Genomic DNA, 15,715 nt, shown 5'->3' with positions numbered 1-15,715 from the left:
ATGGCCTTCCAATACCTTGAAGGGACTTAAAATAAAGATAGGGACAGACCTTTTAGTTATGCCTATAGCAGTAGGACAAAGGATACTTATTTTAAACTGAAAAAGGGTAGGTTCAGACTAGATATAAGGAAGAATTTTTTTACCATGAGGATGGTAAAACACTAGAACAGGTTGTCAGGAGGGGTTGTAGATGTCCCATCCTTGGAAATAACCCCTTTGAACTTTTTTTTAAACAAGACTCTTTTCAATGATATTTTATAGCATAATGCCCCTAAGAGTTGCACTAGTACAATATACACAGCAATATCAATGAATAACAGTAAAGAAACTATGGCTGCTCAGAGAGGTGGCAGATGCCCCACTCTTGAAAACATTCTAGGTCAGGTGGAACAGGGCTTTAAGCAACATGATTTTTTTGAAGATGTCCCTGCATATTGCAAGGGGTTGAACTAGATGGCCTTTAATGGTCACTTCCAACCCAAACTACTCTATGATTCTATGAAGTTCAATTCAAATCAGGAGACATGCCAAGATTTTGTTTATGTCTCTCAATCTACATGTTGTGCTGTGAAAATTTTATTTCAGGAGCATTTGAGCAATTTTTTATTTATTTTTTTAATTGAGGATGACATCTTGTAGGTACAGGAAAAAACAGGAAGAAAACTAGGAAAAATCACTTTGGAAGAAATGAGAACAGTGTGTACATTGCAGATTGGGAGAGGAAGGCAGAACGAGAGGGAAAAGAAATGCAGACTTCCAAAACCTTCCACCCACCCAAACAGCCTAATATGTATCTCACACCCTGACACCTTTGCCAAACCATGCACAGTCAACCCTACCAATTCCTTCTAGGAATTAATTGAACCCACATTTTCTGACTTTGAAGCCAGTATACTAAATTCTATGTAAAGAGTGGAAATCTAAAACCTATTATTAATTATATAATTAATATATATATATATATATAATTAATATATATAATATATATAATTAATTATACTAAGTACCCATGACCTGAATATTATCAAAAGACTAAGCTCACTTAGAGAACATGATGTCAGCTCTAGGGTCCTTGTCAGATTTAGCTGGAAAATTATCATGGAGCTAGGACAGCACATGGGGTCAATCCTGGATCCATGGAAAATTACATGTGTAGGCTTTCAGGGAACCATGGAGCTGAAGTAAATACTGCCTAAGGCACGCTGGACCCCCTAGTTTGATTTTGCAACTTATTGAAGCCTTCACAAGTCCTTTTCAGCTTTATATGGTTGATGTCATCTCAACATCCTTAGGCCTCTATACTGGGATGTGACATCTTAAAAAAAACTACCAGCTCTGTACATATTTTCCATTAATCTCTGAACTTTTGAATCGTTGAATTACTTTAAAGATTTAGCAGAAAATAATTGGGTAAACCACTGGCATTCTTCCCTCTCATAAAGAAAAGGCACAGAGATTCTCTGAAATTTTTGTCATGTGTTCAGTGAAAGCTAAAGGGTATTCAAGCGTAGACTTCCTAAAGTTGGTATGACTAAGGTAGACGCACTTACCTCATGTCAGCAGCAGTTCTAAGACTTGTCTAGCATTGTGCCAAGAATGTGTTTAGTCATTGTAACCCCTTCAGGAGTTTTGTTTGGGAGCTTAGACAGATCTCTTCATTTCTTTTCTTTATTTCACCTCTGAGAGCACATATGGTGTCAAATCTGGGGGAAAGACCATTATTTCTGGGCAGCAAAATAAGCGTGCAACTAGAAAAAGGTCATAAAAGCTCACTGGCTGTGGGTAAAGCATTTACTAAAGCTTTTTTCACCAACTATACATTCCTTGAGCTCATAGGTAACCTAACAGTTGACTGAAAATTAACTCAGAAGGAATTTATTTAGATGATGAAGTCTTAGTGTATGTCTATAGCATTCTTGAGAGCAAAAATTAGCATCCACTGTAAAAATCACACTAATGCCCTTCTTTAAATTAAATAAGATATTTAATTAAGATATTTCAGCACATCATTTTCCACTTGGCTTCAAGAAAACTGGCCTTCACTGTAATCATCCTACTGGTTTAAATTACTTTATTAATGGAGACTTTGGAGACTTTATTAATGGAAACTAATGGACACTGTTGAATGACAGTGAGTACCAATTTTCCTAGGTGTCACTGACAATATTCAACGCAAATTAGGTTTTTGGAAGAATATTTTCTGAAAGTGTGTTAATATAGATGGTGTAAAGTCTAACAAAGTACTTTTTGTACTTGTACTTTTCAAATTACCAGCATCTTTTCCCTTGTCTATCTTTTCTATCCTCTGAGTTTGAGGGTTGTTCAAAAATGGGGCATATTCATGCCAATTTTTATATTCATGTCCTGCTTTTAAGAAGTGAAATGTTTCAAGTAGTTTAAAGTAGATATGAACTCTATTGCTGAAGCAGACGTTGTAACAACTTGTTACAGGGACAGTTGCCGCCTCAGTGAATACACTTACGTGGGTGCTCCCACAAGCCAGTCCCAAATGCCTCATTTGGAAGATTCACATCGCAAAAAAGATGTGGCACTTGATGCACAGTCATTTCTTGAATGTGTAATATCTATCTTATGTGTGATCATATTTATGTACCCACATAGAATCTCACTCTCAGATATTTGTTCCTCTTGTCCTACAGAGACTGTGGCTCATTGCTGCCTTGTAATCATTCATGTAGCTTGTAGGTGCAAAGCACTGGAGAATATGCATGGAACAGCTCAAATCTTGAAGGTAAAATATAGGTTTTTTAAAAAGTGATATATTTTTGAAAATTTCACACTATCTGAAATTATACCAGAGACTGTAACTTCTGCAGATGTTGGACGATTGGTAAAAAAACTGTTTTCTGTCTTCATATTCTGATCTTCTGAGTAAAAGAATCCTTTCTATGATTCAGTTGCATAGAGACAGTGATTTCCATCTTCAGAAACACTCTTGGCCCTCCATATTTAAACAACACATTGTAATAACCACAAATAATTCAATGTACATGGCTGATTCAGTTCATGTGGGTCTTGGTACCCTGTGATACTGTAACAATGCAGGTTGCACAAGCCCTTTCAAAACTGTAGGCCAGAACCTCGCACTATGGTCTAATAGGTATTTAATCTCTAGAAGCATAGTAGTTACAGACAAGTAGGAACTGAGTTACAGGTGAGTAAGCAAAGGAATTTATAGGTGTTTCACAGATTCTCAAGAGACTGTGATTTGTCAATCTTTCTGTCTCACTTGAAATATTGCAATAGTTTGTTAGCAACGAGTGTAGCTGGGAGAAGTAAGAAAGTATTACTCTAGTTTGACTGTATAGATAGAGAACCTAGCTGTGCACTTCAATGTACACTAAATTCAAATGCAATGAGGTTAAACCCAAAGCAGCTTAGTGGGTATTAGAGAATGACCTGAGGATGGGTTGCCAGTAAAATAAAGACAACATTATACCTAGACTGTGTAAACTGGAGATTCTTTCAAGTCTTCTAATGCAGAAGACAAAAGAGAAATGGTGATAGGTACAATAACCCCATCATTTCTGAATGGGCAAAGACTCAGTGCAGTCAGAGTTTTATGTGGTCTTGTTGAGTTCTTTTGAGTAATTTTCTCAGATGAAGCTCTATTTTTTTTACCATTACTCTTTAAATTCTGACTACATCTCTCACAACATTTATTTCACAGCTGAGGGAGTCTGCATGATTACATACTTTCATATTTCAGGAACTACAAAACAATTGTCATGAATCTCTACTGTGACAGCCAAAGTCTGTCTTTATGCCGAAAGAAATTATGATTTTTTCTAAAGCATCCTTTTCAAACCACCTTCACCAAAGTCATGCAAAACATCTTTCAAAGATGTAGCAGAAAATAATACACTCATAAATAAAACTCACATCTTCATGCTTTAAAGCAAGTTATAGATGATGACTATAACATTAACAGTGTTGAAAACATTAAGCATAGGGTTTTATAGAAATAACAAAGTTTGACATATGTAATCTTTGATACAAATGTAATACACCAATACAATATAGGCAGCTATAAATTGAGATAATTTACAAGAAATGTTAACCCATGTATAGATGAAGCATTATCCAGAATACCAATCCACTTGCCTAGCATGTGCATTGAGTCTACATTGATTAACAGTCACACTCGAAACATCATACAATTACATTGGCTCATTATTAGATAGTGATTGCACTACCTCATTTATTAATTCCCAATGCTGTGTTCAGCACTGTCAGTTCTATTTGGATCTTACTACAACAGGGAACCACAACATTTTCTGAATGAACTTAGAGGGGAAAAAGATTTTCTTAGATTGCTAGAATGCTTTCTTTTATACTGATGACTATTTGCAATGACATTTTAATGAGAACTTCTTACATCTCAAAGCCAAATAATCAATAAAGGGAAAACCATATAGAGTATTATTGAAATGAAGAGCTAAATGAACACCTTAGATTATTAAAATTGCTCTTTATAATTTTAGATTTACATATAAATATATATTTAGGTCTGGCATTAGAAAACACACTCTGAGCTAAGTTGCAGCCATAGCATCCTGCTGTTTCCAACCCAGTCTACACACTGATGTCATGAGAAAGGACAAATGTTAGGGTTCTCCCAGCAAGGCTGCAGCTACCTGGGCTGTGGCCATGTCTCCAGCTGTTGAGATACCAGCACTGAACCCAGTGCATGGTAAGTCTGGCTGTGCCCTCTAGTACCATGTACCCTCTGTCTGTGCCCTCTAGTACTATGTACCCTCTGTCTGTGCCCTCTAGTACCATGTACCCTCTGTCTGTGCTCTCAGCCATATCTGAACCTAATTTAGAGTTGTTGCCTGGGTGAGAGTAACAGTCCAGCCATGGCAACATGAAGCCTGGGACAACTGTGATGGCAGTGTAGTTAAGGGAGGTAAATTATTCATGTAGAGGTGTTAGAATGCAGAGAGATCTGTTTTTCACATTCTTGGAATGCATTTTCTAATCTTCCTAAAATGGTTCATATTTTCTGATGTAAGTTGTAAAGAGTAAAAGCATTGGAACAATGAGTGTCTCTGAAAAAAAATAGAATGAGAAACATCCTCTGAAAAGTAACCTGGGAGAAAGATTTGTGACTCGGCCTTTTGATACATTGAGGAAGATACATTTCTACTACTCTGCTAGTTTGAATGGGGTATAAGAAATGACATGTCACTTTTGTCATGAGTCTATCCCATGCCCATAAAATATGTATGAATGAAAATGAAATCCTTACATGTCTGTATAACATAGCTCAGACTGACAGGCTAACATAGTCCTAAGAAACAGCCTTGGCTGTCAGAAGGATGAGGTAGAGCTTTCCCATTTATGGAACCACAACCAGCTCTGCTACAGCTAAGTAAACATTAGTTTCTCATGCTGTATATTAAGCATTGTCTGTGACCCAGTTTTAACAGTATTGGTCTTTTCTACAGCACAGCATGGCTTCAAATCTCTTGCTGCATAGGACACCAGACAATTCAACATGATAAAAAAATATTATAGTGGAAGTTACCTCATTTTGCCTTTCCATGGTCCATCTGTCCTGCACTTCTGGTTGAAGTACTCAGGAGCTGTCATTGGCATGAACACCAAGTGTTCCTTACTGAACTAAAAATAAGTATTTCTGTAAACAAAACATAAATGCTTTCATTAGAGGGATCTTTTCATTAATACAGTCTTTCATTTCCAAAATTTTACAACCATTCTCTTTTGACTCAGCAGCCATCTTCCAACTACTAACAGGATTGATAAAACCATTTTCAGTTGGGACAAAACCACAAATTTTTACTTTCCTTGAAAAACCATGAAAATTAAGAAGTTATTTTTCAGAGAGGCTAAAATTTGATAAATTGAACTTTCAATGTACACTTAGAAGACCAAACTCTTGACATGACAAATAATGGGAAAAGGGATAACTATGCTCTTTCTCTAAGCACCTCAATTATATATATATATTTCATTTCCCGCATAAACAACCTGATGTCAACTGTGCGGTCTCCATAAGTTTAAAGGACATTTGTAGTATATGAATTTTTCTATAGCTTGCTTATTGAAGAGAGGGGATATTTTCAGAGCTTACTACTTGGCTGTAAGGTTATTAGTAATGATAACATGCTAGTGTCCAACAAACTGGACTCCAAGGAATGAAAGAAAAATAAATGAACAAGTGTTGTTTGGTAGTATCTTCATTTCTTTTTCCCTCAGAGATTCCTAAATAATACTTTTTTGAAAAACCTTTTAATATTTATGTAATATTGAAAAAAGATTCCATAATTTCCCTGGATTTTTTTATGGTGCTTCAACAGTTCAAATCACCTGCCAGGATATTAATTTTACTGCAGGAAAATAGTTAGTGCATAAGTTTATTTCTGGTAACTTCGGCTTTTTTCAGAGTATGTTTTCTACAGATCTCAATAGCTTATGACCAACAATTGAATCATAAAAGCAATTTTAGGTAGGTGGGCAGATGGTAAATGGATCCTTCATGAATGTTCCAGAGCCCTTAATGAACAAAATAAGTACATAAACACACATAATGTTTGATGTTATTTCATATTGTATCAGATTTCATAGAATATTAATGATTTCTAAAGCACATTCTATTTTCAAATAAGTAGGGAATCATCATAAGTGCATTAAATAGGAAACAATAATTTAATAGCTATGTGGTCACAATTTGCAAATGCAGTCATATTTTGTAATTTAGCCAAGGTGAAAAGTCTTTTACCACACTTTCATAGAATATAGGTTATATATGCAATTAAAACAGGCATAGCTCTGGCTTACAAAAGATATTATTAATATTTTATAGTGGTTTTATTTATTAATGGATTTTTTATTTGTTAAATGAGAAGTCATTTTTATTCCAAGGTAATTTTTTAAAAAAAAAATAAAAAATCCCTAAAAGCCATAAGAATGTAGGGGACTGCTTCCAGTATCTCCATTTAAAGATATAAACACAAAGAGTGTTTAAACCCCAAGATTCAGAAGCGTATACCAAGTCTTATGTTTCAGAGAGGGAGATAATTGTATCCAGTTGTTTTGATTAAAGACTTATTAAGTACTGTTAGTAATGGAATCTCAAATACACATCTATATAGATATATTTTGATTGAAGTGCTTCTTCTGTATACATACACACACACAATCCTTTTTCAGTGTTTTCTCTTTTAAAGAACTAAACTTCATTTAGTTTTAAATTGCTTCTGGATTAGGTTTAGCATATTTTAAAGGAATGTTTTCAGCTCCACTTTTGCCTGAAAACTACCATGACTTCTGTTCTATTTTTACTAACCAGATAGTTTTAAACATCATAAAATGATTGCAGAAACAGTATTTGTTCTGTTGGCTCATAAATTTTTTGTAACATGACCTTTGCTTAGTGATTTTGTTAAACTGTCCAAAAAGGTACACTATATAGTGCATACTCTATTACCATCTGGATACTTTCTTACATTAATATCCCATTGCCCTGAAGCATTGCCATCACTGTCATGTAGGATGGTTTTGAAAAATTCAGGTTTGTCAAAGCATTTAACACAATTTCTCCTGGGAGCTCCACTTCTGAACCATGTTAACATTGTGAGAAATCTCTGCTCAAGGAAGATGGGTAGGTTTGAGTGCAAGGTTCTCATATTTATTCGCATTCCCAAAACAGAAAGGCAAAACCAAGGCAAAAGTAAAATATAGCAAACACTCTTAACCAACTTAAAAATTAATTTCAAAGGGATTAAAAATAGGACATACTACTTAAAATATGTTAAAGCTGATGAAAAGTCCAGACCTCTCTGGAGTTAAGTACTTAACAAGATCCCCTAAAATTAAGTGTATATTAAGTTAATTTATTAAATTATTGTGAATAAACTGAATCTACAATAGGATGTATTTGGCTCTCCTCTCTAATTTTTAATTTACCACAAGGCTTTTGGCACCCTATGATACCACAAGTGTAAATTGACATGACCCAAGGAATTATTTCAGGGTTATTATATTGCATCCAAATGACAGTGCAGGCCCACAGACTGTTGTAGTGGTGCTATTGATGGAGTGGCTTTTGTAGGTACGGTGGTAGGATGAAAGGAAGGAGAAAGTGAAACAGCTTCTAAAGGTAAAATCACTGCTAAATTCCCATTGTGAACATCAGAGTTTTTGGAATAATGAGCTGCTGGGTCCACACAATAAAAAAATATGGGGGGTGTGGAGGGGGATAGGTTCAACAATTCAGTGAATTGATACCTCTTAAAATGTCACAGGTTCAGGGAACTGTATCCCAGAAAGTCACACTGGTGCTCCATTATGGGGGTTAGGGGGGATGGGCAGAAGATGCTGTGCTTGCACAGCATCCTCTTTGGAAATTTTCAATGCTGTAAGAAGGGGAGCCCTGAACCACCCAACTGTGACTGTAAAATAATCTCTGCTTGGAGAGGCAGACCAACCTAACTTTTTAATGCTGCTGAAACCTCTGGTTTCCTCTGTGTAGATGGTAAATCGTCTCCATAACCATAACTCTTTCTGCACCTAGGAAAAACTCAGCTTCATGCTTCAGGTGGACTGGGACTAAGTTTTTGAGTACTTCTATTCCTAAAACGTTCAGAAAAAAATGAAAATGGCCAACTTTTACTTTGTCCTATGAAATCCCTGCTAATGTTTACATGGGCCAATTTGCAGAAAAGGCACACTACAAAACTGTTCGGTCCTTTCTTGGTTATTTGAGTGTTAAAGTAAAAGGAATGGCAGTGTCCATGCACCATTGTACCTTCGCACTGTTCTTCTATGGATAGGTTCCAAGAGGAAATACTCCTCATCTCCTATTCTAAACCAGTTTTATCTTTGCAGCTACAAATATATATATATATATATATATATATATATATATATATGTGTATATTTGTGACTATATTTTTTATCTGCTACATCCTGCCTACTCACACAGCATGGTATTCATTCTTGCTAATCTACTGAGGTATTATGATTTGGCAAGAAATTTCATGGCTAAAGTATTCATGTTTGTGATGGTTAGCAGAGGACTTGGGTCAAAGGAAGTTACTAATTTTCTTATTCAGAATCTATAAACCTATAAGATTCTGACTCATGTACATAGTACACGGCATTTCTGAAAAACAGAAGTCTTGGAGATTATGTCCATCTCATTGCAAATATTGCGTAATACCTAAGTTTAACTTGAGTATACTTTTCTCCTTACTTTTGAAAGTCCAAGCAAACATCAATGGTGTACTTAAACACTTCAATGAGGAAGGCCCAGGCTGCAACCTTGATTATTTATGTCATGTAGTTAATTATGGTCATATATGAACTGTTCTGTACAGCCTTAAATTCCATCAGAATAAAATCAAACAGCTGACTTCTATCAGCAGCTGTCTCTTGGTCCACTTCAAAGGAACAAGTAATTCAGAGGGTGAGGAAAAGGCCAGAATTTATTCTTCTCAATATAAAACACTCATTTCTGTCAGTATAAAAGAAAAATTTAATGAAATGCCACCTTGTTACATATTCTGTCTGCTACCAATATTTTCGTAAAATGCCCATAAATCTGTTTATAGTGCATTCTGCTATCAGCCACAAGTATATGTCCTGTGAGCCACTGAAGTAATTTAAGAAATATCCTGAATCACAAATTTACAGAGCACATAGAACATAGCTATCAGACTGTAATAAAAAAATTGAAACTGTTTTGAATCTTTACCATCAAGAAGTTAGTTGACTCTCCTTTATGGGAGGAAATAGGAGCTTTCTCAATATTCTTCTTACTCAGAGTCTCACATATCTGTGATACATTAGGTGGCATTCCTGTTATGAAACTCCCTCAGACAAGCTATATTGCAGCAGTAAATTCTAGATCTAGCCCACAACGTTGGAAAACATTCCTGAACAGATGGTTTCATTCAATAAAACATCAAAGTACCAGAGTAAATAATGCTGTGGAATTTTTTTGCCAGTCATTTTGCAGTGCCACATTAAACATTTCCAGAGGCAGCTGAAAGTGAAAGGGACAGAAACATTTGGCAGTGAACCAAGTGCCATAAGGCTGTTTGACTGGTGATGCTGAGACCAGAAAAAGAATTGAGTATCTGAGTGGCACTTCTTGGGATGGTTTTTGACTTGTAAGGAGCAGGGAGTTCAGGGCAGTTAGGAGGTAATCTGCTATTTCCCTTCCTCTTCCCCACTGCAAAGAATTTTTGGTGCCTCATGCTTGTTTCCTCTGTTGACTTCTTTCTCTCTGAGGTTGGGGAAGAGAAACTTGATGTGACATTTGCTCGCCTCACTTGAGTGTCTCCTCCTTTTGGAGTCAGCATGTTCTACTGCCTGCAGGCATTAGCAGAACACAGTCTCCTCCAAAATCAAATTCTTGAAGATCTGAATCAAATATCACCAAAGTGGAGCCTGATTGTGGAATTAGCTGGCTTGCCCATGCTGTCTATGTGTCTCATGGTTGGTATACTAAAAGTTGAATAGCTATCAGTACTTTGAGAGTAGACTGTATCTAAAGACAAAGGCAGCACGTAGAGGGAATTATCTAGCAAACAATCCACAGGCTTCAGTGTCCACCAGTTAAGTCAAAAGGCATGAAACAGTACATGGCAGTAAGCCTCAGAAAAAAAACATAAAATCAGTGCTTGGTTTGTAGTATCCTGCTAATTTTTTTTTACATCTAAAAGTGCATTTTAGGAGGGACCACAATTTTCAGATAAATCTGTGAATTAAAGGTTAGGATGCAACTCTACAAGAAAATATCTCTTTATATTCTTGCAATGGGCACAGTATTGCATCGATTAAACATGCAAACAATTTAGCAGTTGTAAGACTTCAATCGTAAAACCAAAATCAGCTAACGCAAAACATAGTAGCACTGCCTTGGAATTTTCTGAAGAAGATTTGAAATGTAAAGCTCCTTCCCATTAATATACAAGTTGAAGGCAGTTTTCTTTCTTCCCTCTCTTCTTGGTCCCAAGGAACAGAAAAAAAAACTTTAATCAGTTGCCAACATAAACTAGCTTTGCTATGGCAGCATTCAAAGCTCTATCTTCTGTTGTATCCATCGGACATTTTTTTCACTGTCATCTCCAAAAAACACAATTCATCTGCAGCTAGAGGTACAGCAGTCCCATCCCTGCCTGATTCCCAGTAGTTCCTGCACTGGATGTGAATTCTCATTATGTAACACACTCAAGCGTGGGCCAAACAACTGCTTTTTACAGAACAGCTTGCGTGTGAGTCAGCAACAAAGGCAAACCCAGGTTAAGTGCAGAGACAGTGCGTGTTACTCTGCTACACATCCAGACCCCTAAGGATCTGGACACTGAGAGGCCTGGAAGCTGTAGCTCCTCAGCCATGCAGTTTGCCTGGTTTCCATGTCATCAGAATTCCAGTGGGCTAAAGATACAGGACTGTGATAAGAATAAAGCAGGCAAATAAGAGAAGCATAAAATGATGCAAACAATTTTTTTCAGCATTCTGGCTGTATCTCTCCAGGAAAAAAAAAAAAAAAGAGAGAGAAAATTAGGTATAAACACGACTTTTTTTCTTCTTTATTCATGACACATTTTAATGAGATTTGAAATGAGCACAGGAAGACAGAGCAAGATAACAAGGTTATCTTCAACTCTGAATCTTCACACTATTTATGATGCTAAATTTGCAGGCTATGCTGCTCACTTACATTTCCATAAAGTAGCATAATAAAAGAAAAAGGACAACTAGATAGTAGCAATTTTTCTTCTGAACTGTCCTTTCTGAAAAAATATATACAGTCCTCTGGGTTATGATATTCTTTTTACCTCTGCAGAATAATGTCCCTTTTGTATTTTATCCCTTCTTTGTGCAAAGATAAATAGAATGTATGTACATTCAGACTGCTAGTCCCCTAAGTGATATGAGTCATTCACACAAGCATCTGTACCCCTTAAGGGACTGACAGTGCCTTTTCCTCTTAACTCATTAATTTTACTTTTCTGTTATACTGAAGAACTGCTAATAAAATAACTTTTCCCAATTGATATTCAATCTCTTCTGTGCCCCTGCGGGCACCTCTTCTTCTTCAGGACTAAAAGCACAATGTGTTGAACTCTCCCCACAGATGCCATGATGGAGGCATATATCTTTTAGCATTCACTCCATCTTCTTGAAATATTATCTGTTTTGCAGATTGCAAATTAGGACTAATGGCAGGGTGCAGTGTGTGCAACAGTAAGAAGTTTTAAATGCTTCCTACCACCATCCAACTTACACCTGTATCTGCTATAGTACAGCTACAAACTGGCTAGCTATTTTCTAAAGCAATTTTTCCTTAAAGCTCTCAGTTGTCGTTATTATATAAAATCACATGACTCCATTAGAATTTAGATATCTTTCCTCTGTGTTCCCAAGTTAATCTTAGGAGTGGCTTTTAAGCTATGGCAAACTAGAAAAATACATTTCACCAGTTCTATTATAGCATTAATATATTAAAAAAAAAATAAAAATGAAGGCACACAAAGGAGAGCATGCCCTTTTTAATTACATTTTTTATTCTTTGCCACTATCACAATGTTGCTAACAATTCAGTTTTCTGGGCTCTTAATGTGAGGTGGAAGAAGTTACCAGCAGAAGAGTACAAAGTCCATTGTGTTTGACCCAGATTACACTGGTATGATTTTATATCCCTAAGTCTTTCCTATGTTTATTAAAAATGTCAGCATTTTTGCAGGTGAGGGACAAGACAGCTAACATAAATATTAGTTGATTTAACAGTAAAGGGAGCTTGCAATCATTAATGAGTGACATATGTATTCCAGAAGCTCCCTTAGCCCTGTCAGAAGAGATGTAAAGGTAGATTATATTATATTACTGAAAACATGACATAGATAATTGTAAGATTAATTGGAAACTTGAGTTCTCTCATCTCTGCTGAATGGAAAACATCCCAGTTGTTTCACCAGTCTTTGATCAGTATATCTGTCTTTGCAGAGACTAATAAGACAACAAAAAAGCAAGTAAAAGTTCATATTTTAAGTAGTTTCTCTAGTGTTTCTGACACTTGCGAAACAAAGGCAGTACTAAATATTGATAATCATGTCATTTCAAAGAGAAATAGCCATTTTTTTCTCATGTATTACTCACCTCAATTAATCCCAAGACTAGTGCAATGTGGAGGAATTCTTTTCTGTGGAGAATCATTTAAAGGTTTAAATAACTGAATAACTGAAGGTTCAGAAACTTCATGTATAGTAGCATGAATCATCATAGCAACACTTTAAAATATCACTTTCTTTGAAATCACTGCTTGCATTAAAAATAAGGCAATAAGCTACTTTACTGAATATAATGGTTTTTAAAAAGATGTAAACTGTGCTGACGGGATGTATCTGATTAATGAAAACTAGGTGAATGTAAAGTTCTGAGACTGTAAAGTGGCTGTAAATGTCAGTGCAATAGAGTCTGACAGCCTTTTAAATCTCAAGAGGTAAAAAAGAGCAAGGATTAGGAAGATTTGTTTAACACAGTAGGAGTACTTTCTGGTGAACTCATACTGAATCATTTTTCTTCCACTGTGTAGAAAGCATGTAAAGAAATATTCTAAGCATCCTACATGTCCGGTCAAAGTGGACCAAGAAAAAGACCCAATATGTTCTGAATGTCAGTAGCAGACACTACATGGTAGCATGGTACAGGCCTGTACATGTAATACTGCCCCCAAAGGACATCCCAGCTGGAGCCTCTAAGACTGAAGGGAAATGCCAGTTCTGTGAGCAGAGCGTACCAGCCTAGTCCACATTTTGAGCTCTATGCTTCTCTTAAGTGGCCTCACCAAGAACACATTTGTTAGGTAATCATATGGTCAGACTGAGGGTCAGCAGATGAGTTGTCAAGAGTGAATGCTTTGATCCAGCTATTTGCCTCCTCTTTCAAAGAACAGATACTATTCTCACTTCCTTAGCATCAGAAATAAAATTATTGCGTCCACATGGTATAACAAAATGAAGCCCACTAACATGTAATGTCCATGTCCATCCAAGACATGTTTGTTATCTTTTTCTCAGCTTAAGCAGTAAGGCCAGGCAGCCAGGGCTGCATCATTGAATAGGTAACTCAGTGGCCAGTGTTTATTGTTTGTGGTCAATTTAGAGAAAATAACCTCTCCAAAATCAGATATACTTTGTAATTATTCTAAGATTATATATAAAGAAGGGCACATACACAGATTATCAAGGTGACGATAGTCTTTCAAGGTAAGAAAGGTGACGATAGTCTTTCAAGGTAAGAAAGGTGACGATAGTATTTCAAGGTTACCTTCTGGAGGCTGTCTCTTATTCCTTGATGACCTCATCAGCAAGCACTTGGATATCATCTCATAGGTAGCTCAGATGATAAATAAGGCATATTTGTGTGAATATTACAATGACTGGTATTTTTTATTAGTACTCACTCAGAGGAAACAGACATGATGAAGAGAGTAGCATGATCCCTGGAAGAAAACACAAATGGTATTTCTCAAGTGTAGCTATATTAAAGCAAAACAACAAAACAATGACAATGAAACATAATTCATAAATGAAATGACAATGAAACTAAATTCATAAAATGTATCTGGCACAAAGTAATTTGGTCCCAGATGTTCTTTTGCTTTGGAACCCAGAATAGAAAACATCACTTAAATTCATGATCAATAATCATCAGCTATCACACACTGAAACTCATGCTAAGAAACTAGACAAGGGGCTAAAATCCAGTGTTTAGGTTTTTATTTTGCTATCCAGGCTCAGATGATCAACGATTACTGTACATTAATAAGCAAAGAGCTATTAGAAGGGCACCACAAACAAATTATCTGACAGAGTTTTTTGCCTCATTCCTCCCCTCTGATTTTTTTACTCATCTCTATAAAGACTGCTGGAAAACACTGTTCATTAGCTTGTATTGTGTCAAACAGATTTAGATCATTTTGTTCTGCTCATAGTCATTTGGCTTCCCCCAAATTTCTTCAACAGTGTCACTTTAGGAATTAATTTAGTTTAGTTTTTTTTCTAACTATGACCAATCAATAACACTTCACTTAACACATTATGTGAGCATTGCATTTTGGTGCCCCTCTGTTTACAATACAGCTTCAGTTATTTGCCTTTCATTATTAATACAGCAAAGTCTAGTGGCTTATATGCCTCTTTCTTATAAACTGTGTTTAGAAAGGAAACATTTGTTAAGAAGATACTTCCACCCTTATAGAAGTAAATATCCTTTGGTGTTTTGAGTCTGACTTAGTTATGTCAGATATTTATTGCCTCTGTTGTTATGGCACAATCCAGGTGAAGAATGAGCAAGGTAAGTGTCAGTAGCATTTGAGGCATGGAAGTGCATATGTGCTCCATCCCTTATTAGAGCTCCATTCTGTTAGAGGCTGTAGAAAACACCTGTGGTAGTTGCTCTCTCATGAAGGGTTTTTCAGACCACCAGCTGAGAAAAGAGGGAAGTATTGCTACACTTTTGGGAAAAAGAAGCACTGGAAGATGAAGGCTAAAATTCATAATTGGCTTCAAATCATATTTGCCCTGAGGAAAGAATCAGGCAGATTCTTCCTTTATCACTAGCTGAGGTGGCTCCCAGCCACTCTAAGTGCCAGGGTCAGGTCAGGTAAACTTCATCACCATTCATTGATGGGGCTCCTTGCTTTTGGGATCTCAGC

This window comes from Pseudopodoces humilis, chromosome 6 (assembly GCF_049639895.1).
Source record: "Pseudopodoces humilis isolate 2021_Gansu_Grassland_sample_001 chromosome 6, ASM4963989v1, whole genome shotgun sequence".
NCBI classification, from domain to species: Eukaryota; Metazoa; Chordata; class Aves; order Passeriformes; family Paridae; genus Pseudopodoces; species Pseudopodoces humilis.
The sequence above is the reverse complement of the archived record's forward strand: the minus strand, read 5'-3'. Positions refer to the sequence as shown.